Source organism: Carettochelys insculpta, chromosome 2 (genome assembly GCF_033958435.1).
Source record: "Carettochelys insculpta isolate YL-2023 chromosome 2, ASM3395843v1, whole genome shotgun sequence".
NCBI classification, from domain to species: domain Eukaryota; kingdom Metazoa; phylum Chordata; order Testudines; family Carettochelyidae; genus Carettochelys; species Carettochelys insculpta.
Genome location: NC_134138.1, coordinates 80917489 through 80934466, shown reverse-complemented (window position 1 = coordinate 80934466; position 16978 = coordinate 80917489). Strand labels below are relative to the sequence as shown.

At 40.9% G+C, this 16978-nt stretch overlaps 1 pseudogene; it reads right to left on the bottom strand.

The window, feature by feature from the left end:
• Window positions 1-14706, bottom strand: part of LOC142008260 (ethanolaminephosphotransferase 1-like) — a 46089-nt pseudogene extending 31383 nt beyond the window's left edge.
• Between the last annotated feature and the right edge of the window lie 2272 nt (window positions 14707-16978).

The window sequence follows — 16978 nt, the reverse complement described above, 5'->3', positions numbered from 1 at the left end:
CTTTTGTCTTTTGCTCTGCACATACACATATATTTTAGTGAGCACACCACTTTCTGCTTCATGGGCTATCCATGCTTCACATGATGGAGTTTGCTGGAGATCATCTTAAGGACTTGAGTCAAGTGGATCTTGAAGAGGATAAATTTGTCTTGGCTTCCCTCTCTCAATTTTGGGAACCTTCACTTCTTCTTTTATAATACAGCAAAAGGAAAAATCACATGATTGCTTCGTTGCAAAAATTAAGTCAGAATAAAAATTTGTAAATACCTTTTATATGTAGTCTGGATAAACTTTGTATTTCCCTAACAATATTTTTTTCATTTATTCAGATGGAAAGGATAATTTTCCTTATTCATGGTTTCAATAATTGTGTTTTCCAGTGAATGCATACAGGACAACAAAGCTTTCATACATGCATAGTCAATGTACTTTCTGTTAAAATATTCATTTTTTAATGTTATGGGGCATCTTACACCTGATATATTTTAGGGCCTCAGAATGTCATAATGTGATCCTATGTAATGTGAATATCTTTACTTCTCTAATCTGTGAATTGCAGCTAAAGATGGTTGCTTTTAATGGTTTATAAATGGAGGTGGAAGAGGGAGGGAGTATGTTTGTGTGTGAATTTAATAGGCACAATCAAATGATCTGCTCAAGCGCAACTGTACAGCTTCTAAGGAAGTCAGTGGATGATGCAAACACATACCAAAGAGCTTAATTTGGCTTAGAGTACAAATGTTTCCTAAGAATTATTTCCATGCGGGACATGGAATACCATATAACAGTAATTCCTTTTCCTATCTCTTCTCACCATAACTAAATTCATTACAAATACTATTCTAATACATCAGGTTATTTAAAATGTACATGTTAATTCTTAACATTCTAGCTAAATTCTGGAAGATATTTGAGACACATTCTGGATTTCATGTTATTGAAAACTCATTATTTTAATCTGTTAAAAGATAAAACTTCTCCTGTTCTCTTCCAAGTGTAATAACGTCCATTTCCTGGCTTCGGAAATTTTCATTACTAATATCAGAATCTAGAAATAAGTGATTCCTTCAGATAAGAAATAATGCTAAACATCAGCTAGGAGGAAGAGACACAACATTGTAGCATTGCTCCTATCTACTTTCTAAATGTAGGTTTAAAAACTGAATGCCCTGCTAGTCGGGTTTACAGTTTTGCTTCCTAACAATATCTTAAAAGTAAAAGCCTTCATTCTTTGAACTGCATCACTTTACACCAAGAATATCTAAAATCCAAATTCTCAGAGTTAATTAGGATTTGAAATTCGGTTCAAATTAACAGAAGATTTAAACACATTTTGAGGATCTTGGCCTAAGAGTCTATTGTGCTATGAACTAAAAGGGTCAAACTCGTACTAATGAACACACTTACACACAACTTCCATATATATCTCCTCCCTTGTCCCCTCCAAAATTAAAACAGTCTTATGGGGTGACATTAACTACATGTCAATCTTTGGAAACCTGTCTATCGAGCACTAAAAAGAATCAGCCCCTCCTCATTGAAGTAATATTCTTCTGTTTGTCGATTATTGTTAGTTAATAATCATCAGAAAGTGTGACTGTGAGGACACCTTTCTCTGTGGTAGATTCTGTAAATCAGTACATTATTGACCTTATCAAATTCATCTGTAAACACACCTCTTCTGAAGGAAGCAAATATACTTATGAAGAAAAAGAAGCAAATAGGCCATGAAAAACAATTTAGGTAAGTCTCCAGAGCTGTGAAAACCTATCAGCAAGATTATTAATATTTCTGTAACATTACAACCAAATAGGAACGGCTTCTGCCAAACTTCTACCTCAACAACAGATACATTGCTATTCATGTCTATAGTAAAAGGATAAAGCTGCACTCCTGGTAGCATGTGTATCATCCTTTTCTCAGTGTGACTGTACTATTCCAGAAAATGTAACTCCCAGCTCTCTTCATAAAGCCAGGTCTCACATGTGTCAGTGGACCTACTTATAACTAAACTCAGGCCAGGTCTCTACTACAGGGAAAAATTGGTTTAAGATACACAACTCCAGCTATGTAAATTATGAACTGCATTCGACATGTCCAAAATTGGTGTCTTCTGCTGTTCCAGCAGCAGGAAGTCGAAGGGGGGAACTCTCAATGATACTTTGCACCTATATGGTACTTCAGCAGTGTGCTCTGCTTCTATTCAGGTGGCAAAAATGAGACGGCTATGTTAAATTACACCCTAAGTTCACACAGTCACTTTCTCAACAACAAGCTCATGTTCCAGAAAAGAGGACTATGGTGCTGGAATGGGCTGTGAAGAGTATCATAGGGCAACATCTGGCTGGCCTGATAAGGAGAGTTTTAAAATAGATCTGTGAGGGATTGTGACAAAAATTTGGCCAATATGCACTTAGGCTCAAGTAATGACGACAAGGAGAAAGGGCTGATTTCTGAAGAAGGGACTAGAAATTCCTGTGATACGTTCAATACGTGCAGATACCAATGCAAGGAATATGGCAAACATGCAAGATGAATTGAAAGTCAAGATATGAGGAAAATTATGACTTAATTAGCACTTGGGAGATTTGGAAGGATGACTCCCAGAATTGGAATACCAGCGCTGACAGACATAGTTTGTTCCAACAGGATAGGTGTGGGGCAAAAGGAGGAGGTATTATACTGTATGTCAAGAATATGTACACCTGTTGTGACAAAGTGGTGTGTGTGTGTGTGTGTGTGTGTGTGTGTGTGTGTGTGTGTGTGAGTGAGTGAGTGAGAGAGTCTGTTTTTAGGATGCTGAAAAGCTCGTGTAGAGTATGGAATGTCTTCTGTCTGTAAACTAGACTAGGTAACGCTTTTGCTTCCCAGGAACCAGAACAAAGGAGAGGGGTGGAGCCTGACTGGTTTTGAATTAGAAGCCCGGGCCATTAGGCTGGATGTAGGAGAAGAACAAGGGAGGCAGGATCCCCTGGCCTGGAGTCCCCCCTTGTTAGACCAGGACTGAATCCTGCTTTAGGACACAGGTCCTCTGCCTGTTCCATTTCTGTGTCACCGTGCACTAACCATGACAAAACTAAAATAGCTGAAAACAAGTGGTTTATTTAACAGAACACTAAACTCAGAACATAAACATAAAATCCAGATGTGTTCATGAGATGTGGCATGAGGCCAGAACACCAAAATAGAAATGGGGGCTCAGAACAGTCCTACCGCGATCCCAATGTCTGGGGAAAGGTAGGTAGATGCCTCGCAGCTGAGGAAAAGGGACAAGGAGCGATCGGATGGAGCTGCAGAAGGTTTGTGACTGTCTTCCTTCTTTCTTCTATTCTTGAATACGCCATCCTGCATGCAGTGTGTGGACAGAGGATGAAGTGGTATAGGTGTGCGTGTGATAGGACGGGCCCTGCTGCAGCTCCCAACCAAAACAAACTGACTGACTTTCACTAGTAGCACCTAAGACTGTGGCTGTCTTACAAGGCCTAACAGCCTGCTGGCTGTCACCCTAGCAGTGACAGGCTTCTCTGTCCAGATGGTCTGCAAAGCCTAACAGCCTCCAGTTGCTGCCCTAGCACTGCTGTTTGTGCTGATGATACGCTCACAGAGAGCCCTGAGGGGTGGGTCCCTACTCCTTAAGTACTCTTCAGTTGCTGGGTGGATTAGGGGCATGTGACCGATCTTGCCCACCTTTTCATTTTCCTGCCTTTCCTCCCTGAGAGGAGATGGTGACCAAGGGCTGGCGGCCATCTTGGGGAGGAAAAACAAAATGGAAACCATACAAAATGGAAGCCATAAAAGAAATAAAATGGAAGACACAAAAACCTGATGCTCCTTCCCCAGCACTCTTGGGGCCTCCTCCCCCCAATATGGAGAGGACTGACTACTTCTGGGTGCTGTACAGACTAGTCTGTACCAGGCTGTGTCCCTGTTGCCTAATAAACCTTCTGTTCCACCTGTTGAGTGAGAGTCACTCCTGGCTGTGCATGGAGGCAGAGCTTGGGGACCTTTTGAACCCTGTTACATGTGCACAGAGGAAGTGATGACAGACCTACTGAGATGCCCTTGGTGAGTGTATAAAGCAATAAGAACAGGAGAGCGGTTATTGTGAGGGACTGATTTAAATTACCATAGGGGGAAGGGGAAGTAGATGAGTCCATTGATAAATAGGTAATAAGATCAACTAAGGCACATGAGCGAGTATTAGTGGAGGATTTTAACTTCTGTGATAACTGGTGGAAGACAGTAAAACTTATGTCTTGAAAATTCTTAACATTTGTATGGTACAGTAAACCCTTGATTTCACGGGCCCTGATTTAGTGGACTTTGGGAATAATGGACGTCTGCCAGAGCCCCATTTTTGCCAAAGTCCACTTAACTGGGGCCCATAAAATCCTAAATATCCCCCCTCAAAAAAAAAAAAAAAAAAAAGTAACGGACTTACCAGCTGCCAGAGCCACTGCTGCCTGGACAGTCAGCACTGATGGAGACACCACACACTCCTCCCACCAGGAGGGTACACATACACAGGCAGATGTCTCTCAAATGGGAGGAGTGTGTGGCATCTCCGGTGGCAGCAGTGGCTCCTCTAGCTGCATGGTGGACTCTGGAAGCTCCACATGCGTGACACGCGGGCAGCTCCAGCTGTGTGGTGCCAGGCTTCTGGGCATGACCTCTCCTTCTGGACCAGCCCTGGACTTCACAGAGTAAGAGCTATACAGGATCCTACTGGGGTTTGCCTTTCCATATAGCAATACAACTTTTACAATTAATTCTGTTTTAATACCTAGTAGATGTGAGAAAAATATGAGAGAAAATGACTTTCCAACAAAATGTCACTGTTTACAAGTTTTCTTTTGAAACCATTCTACCAAATTTCAAAGTTTACTATGAAATCACACACAGATATATTGTTGATGTTCACATGTATTTGGAAAAGTGATATTCGCTTAGATTAATGTCAAGCTGTGTTGGTTGATTATGACTGGGGACATACTGGTTAAGTAGGGCCCGATCTACAAACAGGTCATTTGTTTGTTTTTATTTCTTTAGCTGGTTGGGTTAGGGGGTATGATTTTAGTTTTGTCTAAGATAGCTATATCAATTCAATTCCTAATGTTGGAATAGTAATGCCACTACCTTCTTCTCAGGGGATACACAGTATCTGGACATTTTTGGTGGTCTACAGCTCACATTAGGAAAATCCCTCTAAATACTGCTGTTTGTATTTTCCTTTTATGTTTTAGCCTTGTTTCCCCTCTTCCATTGGCAATAGTGAGTGAGAAGTAGGGACACAGCATTTGCATCTACATCAGGCCGGTTCTAGCACTGTTTTTAACAACACTTGTGTTTGGTAGGATATAAGCTACTATTTTACTGAATTTCACGTAGCTCCTCAGATAAGCATAATGAAATCTCTGGACTGCACACAGTAGCAGAGCTACTACACCTGTCATTGAGAAGCAGTACATTCTTTGTTCTTACTTCACACCAGCTCTTGAAGCTGCCTTAGAGTTGCAGCAGGCTTATGGTTAGAGATAATCCATTTTTTCATTATCTGTTCTTTCAATTTTAATTTTTTAACCAAAATGAAATTTTTTATAAAAATTTCCCTTTTTGTCATCCAAAAACAAGAAACAAGTATTAACTGATGGAGCTAGAGTGTTTTAAAAATGTTTTCTCTTTCAATAATATTTTTCAATATTTTTATTCTATTTTATTTATTGCTTTTAATCAAATGTCTCCACTGTTTTTTCAAAAAGAAAAATCATTAAATGGGTATTTTAAAATCTACACAGTTTTGCTGCAGAAAGTAACTGGCATTTTTAAGCCAGTTCTAACCATGGCCCTGCCTTCATCCCACTCATCAGGGGGATTCTAATACCGTAAACCCTCAAAATACGTGGCTTCAGGTTGTGAGTAACTCAGTTTAACACGAGTTAAGCAAAACTTGAAGCTGCTCTGTGGCTTACAGCCTGCCTAGCTGCCCGCTGCTGCCCCTTCTCGCTGCCTTCTCCCGGCCATGTGTCTGTTAGCCTGATAAGGAGTAGAGGGGAACCAGGCTGCCCCTTGGATCCCAGCTCCCCTCCACTGGCTGGAGCCAGGAAACTGACCAAGGTTGTTGCCCTGGTCAGTTTCCTGGCTCTGCAAGGGGAAGGGAGCCAGGAGCCAGGCTGCTGCCTTGCTCCAAGCTCCCCACCACTTGTGGAACCTAGGAAACTGACCAGCTCATGGCTGGTCAGTTCCCTGCTTGGGGAACCCAGGAGGGAACTGGGAACCAAGTGGCAGCCTGGTTCCCCGCTGCCCTGCAGCAGCGGGAACTGGGAAACCGACCAACCAAGTGGTCGGAAGACAGGAACCAGGCCCCCCTCCCTGGGTTCTAGGCTCCCTGCCACTCTGGGAACCAAGAAACTGACCAGTCTAGTTGGCTGGTCAGTTTCTTGGCTCCTGCAAGCCCAAGGGAGCTGGGAACCAAGCTGTAGCTTTGTTCCCATCTCCCCCCCAACTCGTGCAAAAATGTGAGTTACACGGGAGTTGCAGGAACACAACCCCCACATAACTTGAGGATTGACTGTACTGTTGATGTAAATCCTTGAATACTGGGACCAAAATTGAGTCTTTCAGCCATGTAATGTAAAGAGGCTCTGCCTGTCAGTGCCTTTTGAAATATGCATGGGACTAAATACAATACAGCTGTTTGTATTTAGTGGGGACACATCATTAAGGGAGCATCCTTTTTTATATTTGATGGTTTTCATTAATTAACAAAAAAAATTGATCAGCTGTTCTCCATGTCCACTTATCAGAAGAATTAATGGACTTAATCTGCAACAAGAGAAATTACGGCTAGATATTAAGAACACTTGCTAACTATGAGGGTAGTTATTGTCTACAACAGGATTCCAATGGAGCTTATGAAATCCCTCTTGTTGGAGGCTGTAGGACACGCCCAGCAGGCATGATCCTGATTTACTTGATTCTGCCTCAGAGCAGAGAAGTGGACTTGATGATTTCTCAAGGTCCCTTCCAGCCTTACATGTCTATGATTCTATAACTGCATGTGTCTTTGATGATCTATTGTCCAGAAATGTTTCACCTAATTTTCAGGTTTATGTACCGTTGCCTCTTGTGAATGGCTAGCTGTAAACAAAGCTAACTGGAACACCAATAACTGCCAAGCAACTCTAATTACATTACTAGCACTGATGAGTCATGCAGTGTTGAATAAAAGTGAACAGCATAAATTACAAGAATCTCTGTTTATAATGAAACTTTTCCATGATGAGACACAGGGATTTTCTCTTCCAGTTAAGATAGAGGCAATTACAGACAATAGTCTGCCCTGCATAGAATAAAGCTGAATCATCATCAGCCTGTGAACTGCACAATCAGGGTTAAGTATTCATTGAAATTACAATTTCTTGGCCAAGTTCATTTGCCCCGAGGAATACTTTTCTCTTGCCTTTAATATTCTTAAAACAGTAGCATAGTTTTAACAACAAGAATAATAAATACTTCTTGGCTTGGATCATGTCCCTAAGGAAGAAAGAGAACTCCTGTGCTATATTTTTCCCACTGTGGAAAAAAGTAAGTAAGCTGATGCCTAATGATGCATACATTGTATGTACAGAAATCTCAGGCTTCCCATTGTCATGTGAGCAGAAAATAAAATAAGAGAGGATGAAGGGGTAAGCAGCCCAGCTATCCAATCCATGATAGTTCAGTAGCCATGTGGGGGAGTTAGCCTGAGTCCTTCAAGCATGCTTCCCAGCTGTGGCATCTAAAAAGGTGCAGAAGGAGAGAAAGCAAAAGAAATACAGTAATCCCCCAAGCTATGTGAGGGTTGTGTTCCACGCAGCCCTTGCCTGATTTGAATTTTGTGCAAGTGGCAGGTTTGGCAGTCGATTGGGGTATGGGAGTGGGGCAGGAGGGTTAAGCCTGTGGTGGGTTAGGGTAAATAAAAAAGTATATATGCAAAGGGACCTCAGGTCATCAAGTCCAGTCCCCTGCCCTCTAGGTAGGACCAAGCACCAAATCTTCTTTTTTTAAAGTCTATTTTCCCCAGAGCCCTCAATGGCCCCTCTCTAGGATTGAGCTTACAACCCTCAGTTTCACAGGGCAATGTTCAAACCACTGAGCTAACCCTCCTGCTCATGTGGGATGTGTTTGGAGGGTGGGGTTGGAGCCAGGGCATGGGGATTTGGGTGGAGTGTTGAGCCAGACTGGGGGTTGGAGCCACTGCAGTGAGCTGGGGCCATGGGAGGTTGAGCATGGGGGCAGGGGAGGAAGGGAGTTTTAGCTCCCCCCACTGCTGGTAGCTGGGGGAGGGGGCTAAAACCCTTCTCCCTACCTTCCCAGAACAGCACTACTGTCAGCTTGACAGCAGTGCCACTCTGGAAAGGGTGTTTTAGCCCACCTGGCTGCCCACAGCAGCAGGCAGCTAGACAAGCTAAAAGCCTTCCCCCTACCTTCCCAGAGCGGTACCTAGCGCTGCTCCGGGAAGACAGGGGAAGAGGCTGTTGGTCTGCCTGGCTGCCTGCCTCTCTGGGAAGCTAGGGAGGCTGAGAGCCCAGCAGCTTCACATTGTGTGAAACTTGTGTTTAAAGAGCGTTTCATGCACCCTGAAGATGTGTCAAGCAAGGGTTTACTGTATACTTTTAAGACAGAATTCTTGCTATTGTATGTAATAGCGGGGTTGTGGGAGTGTTTTCACAGACCAAGGATAAATGGCCTTTTGCTCTACCAAAACTTTGGTCCTACCCATATGTAGCCACTGCTGCCCTCATCTAAATATTTTCCTGTTACAACCCGTCTTCCTCACAAGCTTTGAAAATGGACAATTGCATTCATTACCCTGTCGCCCAATGGACTTCCTGATATTCTGTCAAATCTCCATAGCTCCAAGTCCTGCATGCAAAACATTCCTAACAGAGGGCAACAACTAACCCTAAATAATTATTATCTATAAAATTTTACCAGTCACTACGGGTAGATACTAGTTCACAGAGTAATCCTTTTATTACTCTATTTAATTCTAAGAAAAAGATTTTTTTTTTGTTGACGTCTCTGAGTTGGAATGAAAAACTCATGAAAATATTTGGGGTGGCAGGGTAGAGAAAGATTACTTATTTGGGACAGTTGGCATAGCTATGTGCTAGCTAAATTCAGGTAGCATCCTCTAAAAATAACAAAGATGGTTTACCATGACCATATACGGTCAACCCCAGTTGCTGATTTATACATACCAGCAATCTGTGGTGTTTTTCAAGGGGAAACTTGGCTCAGGACACTGGGGAGCGACTGTTTCCTTCAAATAGCTTCATAAAATCTTAAACATCTTGAAGCCAAAAGACGAGGCCTGTGGATCTTTTTTCACTCATGGTGGTAAATTACCTTTCCTGGCTATATATAACAAGCCATAGTGGTTAAGGACAGAAGGGATGACCAGATAATCCAGTCTGCCCATCACAAGAAATTAAACCCCTCTCATTTATTCCTGCTTTGAGTAAATATTATATAGCACTGAAGAGACTCGACTATTGTGTGTCATTCACACACATGTAAGACTCAGGTTCACCAATACCCAAGACCTCTGAATATAGTGATACATTTTTTAGATTAATTCAGGCTGTGCAAAGAAAGATTTTCATGAAATAAACCACTTCTGGTGGTGACAATGGTGATTAGGAAGAATTGTTAGCAAAGTTAATTGATCACCAACTTCCAGAAATGATCATGCTAGTCATGTATTATAAAGCTACAGCAACCCCCTTCTGTATACAATCTTAGCACAGATGACGTAGAAATACTGAGGCACCTTAACCACAGACACACGACCAATCTAACAAGGGGTGAGCCATTAATATGAAACTGAAAGGGCAGAACAAGTGATGAAAGCTGATGTGAACAGAAAAAGCAGCAAGAGGGCAGAACTAAATGAAACTGAATCATAAACTGCACTTCAGACCAGATCTATAATTCACATATTGTCTCTCTACTCAGACACTGGAGGACCAAGGGACATAAATGACTATTAGGATGACAAAACAAGAACATTAACTTCATTTCCTCTTATTATTCTGCTCTGTCCTTTATTTCCCATAATTTCAGTAGTTGTGAGTGCCTGGGAGCGTCTTATAGAGTCATTCTTAGGCAGATGCACTGACAGAGGGGAGCAAAGGGGGCAGTTGCCCTGAGCCTCAATGATTGAAAGGGATTTTGGCACTGCCAGCTGCTGCAGTTGTTGCCCTGCCCCCCCCCACCACAACGCTCTTAAGAAACAGCAAATGTACAGGTAAAACAAAGCTGTTCCATTCTGAAACATCCTCCTCTGCTAAAAATACACCCCAATGACATTATTTTCTTAAAAAAAAGCCAAGAACTGTAACCAATATCACCAACAGCAATGTCAGCTCTTAATGACAATTTCCCAAGGAAATGGCTGGTGTTGTCAGAGTGCAAAAAAATTGTGGTTGTATTTGTAAGGAAGATGAGATAGTTATCAAGACTAAAATGTTACCAATATAGAGAGTTTCAGAATTATGGTTTAAAAATACATCTCCTGGGTGTTTAAACATTTTCAGCACATTATCAAGCACCTATATTCCAGTACTTTGAGAATAGGCCAGTAATGTATTCACAATCATTTACTGTTTTAATTATAACATACTGGATAAAATCGTGTAGATATGAGTTATGCAAATTCTGTTATCATACTGTACCTAAAGCAAAAACACAAAAGGTGGTACAACACCAAACAGCCATAGCACTGTTGGAACAATTCCAGGACTGGCACCTGCAAGATACGGGATGAGTGGAGGGGTAGGGAGAAATAACAGTGGTTAATTAAATCCACCTAACAGTGTTGTGTGCATTAGCAGATGTATATCTGCGCATGTGCATACCCTCAAAGAGAATTAAAGCAAGATATTTTTGTGAATTGGAAGCAACGTGCACCACCACAAATATATATTACTTACACGTCACTGAATTCAATGGAGACCCAGGATATTTACAAATATGTTCATATTATGAAGGGGGAAAATATGTAATAGATTTTTTTCCAGTGGAAATGACTACAACATTCTGTGAGAGCCATGACAATAGAGCAAAACTCTTCATGCAGGTTCGGTGCGCACTGCCCATCAACTAATTAATTAATATTTGTGCAATGCATTGTGTAATTTTCAAGCATTATTCTTTTTAGTAACATAAAGGGGATCTTTGTGCAGTTGTACTGTACAGATCCAAGACAAACCCTTTGCCCACAAGCTAGAGATTGACATAACCCACTGAGGGTGTGCCAACAATAAATGTTCATAAATACAAACCTTCTCACTTTTCTCATAGTCTGGGTGGTGGATATGGCTGGTGTAAACTTTCAAGCAGTGGTGAAGGAGTGAGAGATATCAAATTCTAAAACATTTTTTCTAAAAAGCTTGTATTCGAGGCTCTTGTTTGCTCTTTTGAATGCAAAGATGGGACTTGCTCACCTCAGCTGCTGCAGCAATGTGCCAATTGTGAAATGGGAAACAGCTGACAAGAAAATTGAGGCAGCTCTCACTGGCCCAAAGTAGGGAGCTGATAAACTAGAAACTAGTTGCTATGCAGGAACGTTGTCTATCAATAGGGGAAAAGATGGAGACTGTTTCCAAATAAAAATGGCAGTAAGCCTGCAAGTGACAGGTATGAGCCCCAATTCTGCTATTATTTATCCATGTTCGCCTCAAATATCTTCATGTGCTATGAGATTCTACAGCATGTAAGCTAAAATAAAATTTGGCCCCCCCAGAAAATGCCTGTATTGAATGCTATGTGGTGCTTTCAGCACTTACTAAAAGTCAGGTAGCTACTGTTGAATGTGGGTAATCACAACAACGAGGTTAAATAAATATGTGTTTTGCTCTGCCCGGCCACTTAATGCCTAAATTCACACCAGGTATGGTTCCTTCCAAAACTGTCTTGCTACATTTTTGAACCGCTGATCGCAAAAAATACACTCCCAGAATCAGCTATGGCGATGAAAAAAATCTTATGTTTCTATGATCAATGTTGAGTCTTCACTGTGCTAACGAAGAAACGATTTAATAGTGTGACTTATCCGGGAGAAGTTTGAATACCTGTAGTTTTGTCTGAAGATGGCCTTTGCCAATGTGTTCAGGGGTACTTAGGTCCAAAAGACCTTTAATTCAGCCCACTGCAATCATGTAATACATACGCCTTAGACTCATTTTGCAAAGGAAATTTTATATCCTGAATTAAGCTGTGGAAACTGTAAGCATGGAGAGCGGGTGAAACGTTTCAGAGATTCTCTAAAACAACACGTGCGTTAACAACTGATTTCACCTTTGAACAGCAGCTGAGTGAGCACATTGCTGTGGCACCTTGGCACAAGGATGGGTTATGTAACATTGAGAAAAAGCACTTTGTGCCGCAGGAAGCACAGTGCTGGTGCCAGAAACAAAATGCATCTCAATTAACGCAATGCAGGTTCTATGCTTATTGTGGCCAATGGCTGTGTGGTTCTTCCCAAATCTGCCTAAGGCTTCAGTTGAAAACTCATTGGTACAAATTATGATCATCAATCTCATGCTCGAAAATGAGGTGAGTAGAATTAGTAATTCAGACCTTTATAGGGAGAAGTTTGGATTCAGCACTGAGAAAAGTAGGTTAAATTTGTCAGGTGAGAGCAGAGAGGTGTTTTGAATCCATTTTTATAATTCTGTATTTGGCCAGAAAATGACTTGAATTTGGAGATGAAACTCACTAATTTTGAGATCAGCAAATAAAGGGAAATGGAAACTGATCTGGCCCCTGATCTATGGTCTCTGAGGCAAATGAAAAAAAATTGTGATAACGCATGGGTTTCTAGTTTTGGTTATCTTGTTTAAGTGAATCCTGTAATGACAATCCTTGCTTAGACTCCTGTGTTGCTGCCTGATCCTGTATCACTGAATTCAAGGGGAGTGTTATCACTGACTTTAATGGGTGCAAGATCAAACCCCTTCAGATAAATGCTTAAAGTGGGTCCTACCCACTAAAGCTCATGACCTAATAAATTTGTTAATGTTTAAGGAGCTACAGGATTGCTTGTTATTTGGGCATCTACAATAAGGTAGTTTTGTTTCTCTTCTTGGGCTACGCCTGTGTTTGTCTTGCTCTATGGCTATTTCTCTTTCAGTGCTGGATTCTTCCCATGTCTCTCATAATGCAGTAAAAGTAAGTGCATTAACCCAGGGAGAGCTGGCAAGTGGATGCTATCCTTTGCATTCTGGAATACTCAGATGCCTGTGCCATGAATAGGGTTAAACTGGCACACAGAAAGCTCCACCTAATTCCCAAGCATCCGTATTCATACATTTTTTATAGACCACAACAATTTGTTCTTTGCCTGGTTGTTTCTGCAAGGTGTTTTTTAAACTGCTGTAGGGCACAAAGAAGAGAGGAAATGCAATGCAGAAGATTTATTTGGTTTCATGGATTCAAAAACATACATTATTTATTCATCTCTTGTGTACGTGCATATATGTGAGTGTGGCAAATTGTATGGATAGCTGAATCAAGAGAAAAGAGATTTCCCAGTTCTCAAAGGACACATTTTTATTATCCAATTTTAAATGAACATGTTTCAAGCAATTTTTTTGAATTTCTAAGAACACTCCTCAAACTCTCATTCTCTCTACGGTGCTATATCTGTCTGGTCACATAAAAATTAGATGTCATGCTGTAAAATGTAAGATCAGTATTGTTTGCTGGATTATTATTTATTATGGATACAAAATACAAAAATAGATAATCTGAATAAATAAAAGTGGTTTCTCGTTACCAGGTAATGAGAATATGTATTCAGCCTCTCTTAACTATTATGATACTATTCAACTTGCGATTAGAAGAAAAAAATTGCTCCTCTTGATGAGCAGGTGAGTAAAATTTTGTAGGGCTGAATGAGAAGAACTGCAATCAGACCTATTGTTAGACTCCGAAATGGACAGTCATATTGCTCAACTGGAAATTATAGTTTAAAATATTTACCTGTTTTTCCACTAGTTCTCTCTGGCAAACTAAGTTTTGGAACACAGCAAAAAAATCTATTGGTCTACTGGTTTTGAAGCTTGGCTCCAGCTGAACAACCACAAACCAGTCGAACAATCCTAATGACTCCACTGGCTTTCTATTATATACTGGAGCCTCCATTTTGGCTGTGCAGTCACATGTTCTGTACAGGGGCTAACACTGGTTAGTCAGTCTAGCATTAGAGAGATGTTGTCAAGTGAAACCTGGCCCCAAGTTGTATGATTTAAAAAACAAAACAAAAGAACACTTTACAAAAGCTGAGAGCAATAGAAATATTTCTGTGTTTATTTTTATTACGGGGATGAAGTTTTATTTTAACAAGTAAACATTACGCTTCAGTGCTCCAGACTAGAGCTGACAGTGAAAATAATTAGGAGCAAAAATAAAGCTGGCTACTCTATCTTCAATGCTAATGCTGAGAGAAATGGAAAAAATAGAGAGGCACCTACTCCAGAGATTTTGGCCTCAAACTCAAAGTTTGAGGATGGTTTCATTTTAGTTCAGGTTGAACTTCTCTAGTGTGGCACCCTTGAGACCTGACCAGTGCTGAACAAGAGAATTTGCTGAATTAGTAAGTCATTATTGTTTAGCCGCATTACCAGCACTTTCGCCACTTACTGGGCTCTCAGAAGACATTTTCGGGTAAATTACAGCTAAAAATCAGCACAGAACACTGAGAGTCAGGGATGGTGGCTGTAAACAAACTTTATGGGACCACGGGAAACTTGGGTGCACCCATGATAACTGGTCATCCACCTAACTAAAATCATGCTGGATTATGGATGTTGCTGGCCCATAGCATTCCAGATTGGAAAGGTTCATCCCGTATTCTGGTTTGGGCCCATCTTTAGCAGAAAAATGGCACATGAAATGGCAAACCAATAAAACAAGGATTTTTAATGAATCTGTAAAGTCACCTTATGACTGGAGAACTGAAAATATAGTGCCTATATTTAAGAGACTTTTTTTTAAAGTCATACAGCAAACTACAGGACTATTAGCTTGTCCTCAGTTGTGTGCAAGGGCTTAGAACAGATTTTGAAACAGAAAATAATTTAAAACATAGTGTAACTGAGAATCAGATATATACAGATGGTAGCTCTTGCCAAACCAACCTTATAGTACAGATCACATCTAATTTACCTGGACTTCAGTATAGTATTTGATACAATTCCATATGAGAAATTATGAGTTAAACTGAAGAATGCTAGAATCACAGAATACTAGAATTGGAAGGGACCTCAAGAGGTCATCAAGTCCAGTTCCCTGCCCTCACAGCAGGACCCAGCACCAATTTTATAATCCCTGTTAGATATTTATCTAATCTGTTCTTAAATATCTCCAATGATTGACATTCTACAACCACTCTAGGCAATTTATTCCAGTAATTAACCATCCTGCCTGTTAGGAAATTTTTTCTAATGTCCAGTCTAAGCCTTCCTTGCTGTAATTTAAGCACATTGCTCCTTGTCCTACTTTCTGAGGCTAAGAAAAATACTTTTTCTCCCTCTTCCCTCTAATACTCTTTTAGGTACTTGAAAACTGCTATCATGTCCCCTCTCAGCCTTCCTAAACAAATCCAGTTCCTTTAATCTCTTAGGTCATATATTCTGGACCTGTAACCATTTAAGGTGCTCTTCTCTGAACCTTGTCCAGTTTCTCCACCTGTTTCCTAAAATAAGGGGCCCAGAACTGGACACAGTACTCCAGCTGAGGCATGACTGTTGCAGAAGATGGGGATTAATATGAGGATTGAAAGGTGGTTAAGGAACTAGTTAAAGACTACAATGGAACATACTGAAATGTGAACTTTCACACTGGAGGGAGGTTGCTAGTGGAATTCCTCTAGGTGTTTTCTGGAAATCAGTCTTATTTAACATTTTCATTAATGACCTTGGCCCAAAAAGTGGGAGTGTGCAAATAAAAACTGTGTATGCCATAAAATTGAAGGTACTGCCAATATGGAGGAGGCTCAGAATATCATACAAGAGGATGTGGACTACCTTAAAAACTGAAATATTAAAAATAGGCTGAAATTTAATAGAGAAAACAATAAAGACCAGTTGGAAACAATAAAGGAGAATGTCCTGTATGTATTGTTTGATCCCAGGATGACTATGAACTGCTAATGTGATGTGGTCATGAAAAAGGCCAATGCAATCATAGGTCACATTAGGCAAAGTACTGCCAGTAGGGATAGATTACACAGGTATTACCTGAGTCTTTCAAGACCAGATTTAAAGACTTTGGTTTGTTTAGCCTAACAAAATAAAGGCTGAAGGGCGGTAAGGCCATTTTTTCTAAACAATGGGAAAGAAAAATATTATTTAAGTTTAGGAACACAGTTGGTAACAGAACAAATGGATATAAACTGGCTATCAACAAGTTTAGGCTTAAAATTAGATGAGCGTTTCTAACAATTAGAGGAGCGAAGTTCTGGAACAGCCTTCCAAGGGCGAGCAACTCCCTCCTCCCTGATGGCCCCACCCCATAACTGGCTTCAAGTTTGAGGTTGAAAACTTCATGGACAGAATGGTATAATGAGGTTGCCTATAGTGGCACCTGTGTCTGCTACTAGCCAATACTTCCAATGGCCAAAGATGCAGAGGGTTCTGAGTTACTACAGAGAATTATTTCCAAGGTGTCTAGGTTGGTGGTGCCTGGCCTGCATGCCTAAGGTATAAACAATATATTTGAGGTCAGGAAGGATTTCCCCTCCTCCTCCTCCACCCAGGGTAGATTGGCAGAGACCCTGGGGAGTTTTTTGCTTCAGGTTCTGCATCACTTGCTAATCTCAACTAGCGTTAAATAGTTGATTCTTTGTAACTTCAAGACTTTAGATCAAGACGTGGAGACCAATAACTCAGAGAGAGGATGCGAACCTATTGCTGGAGTGGGTAGATGAAGT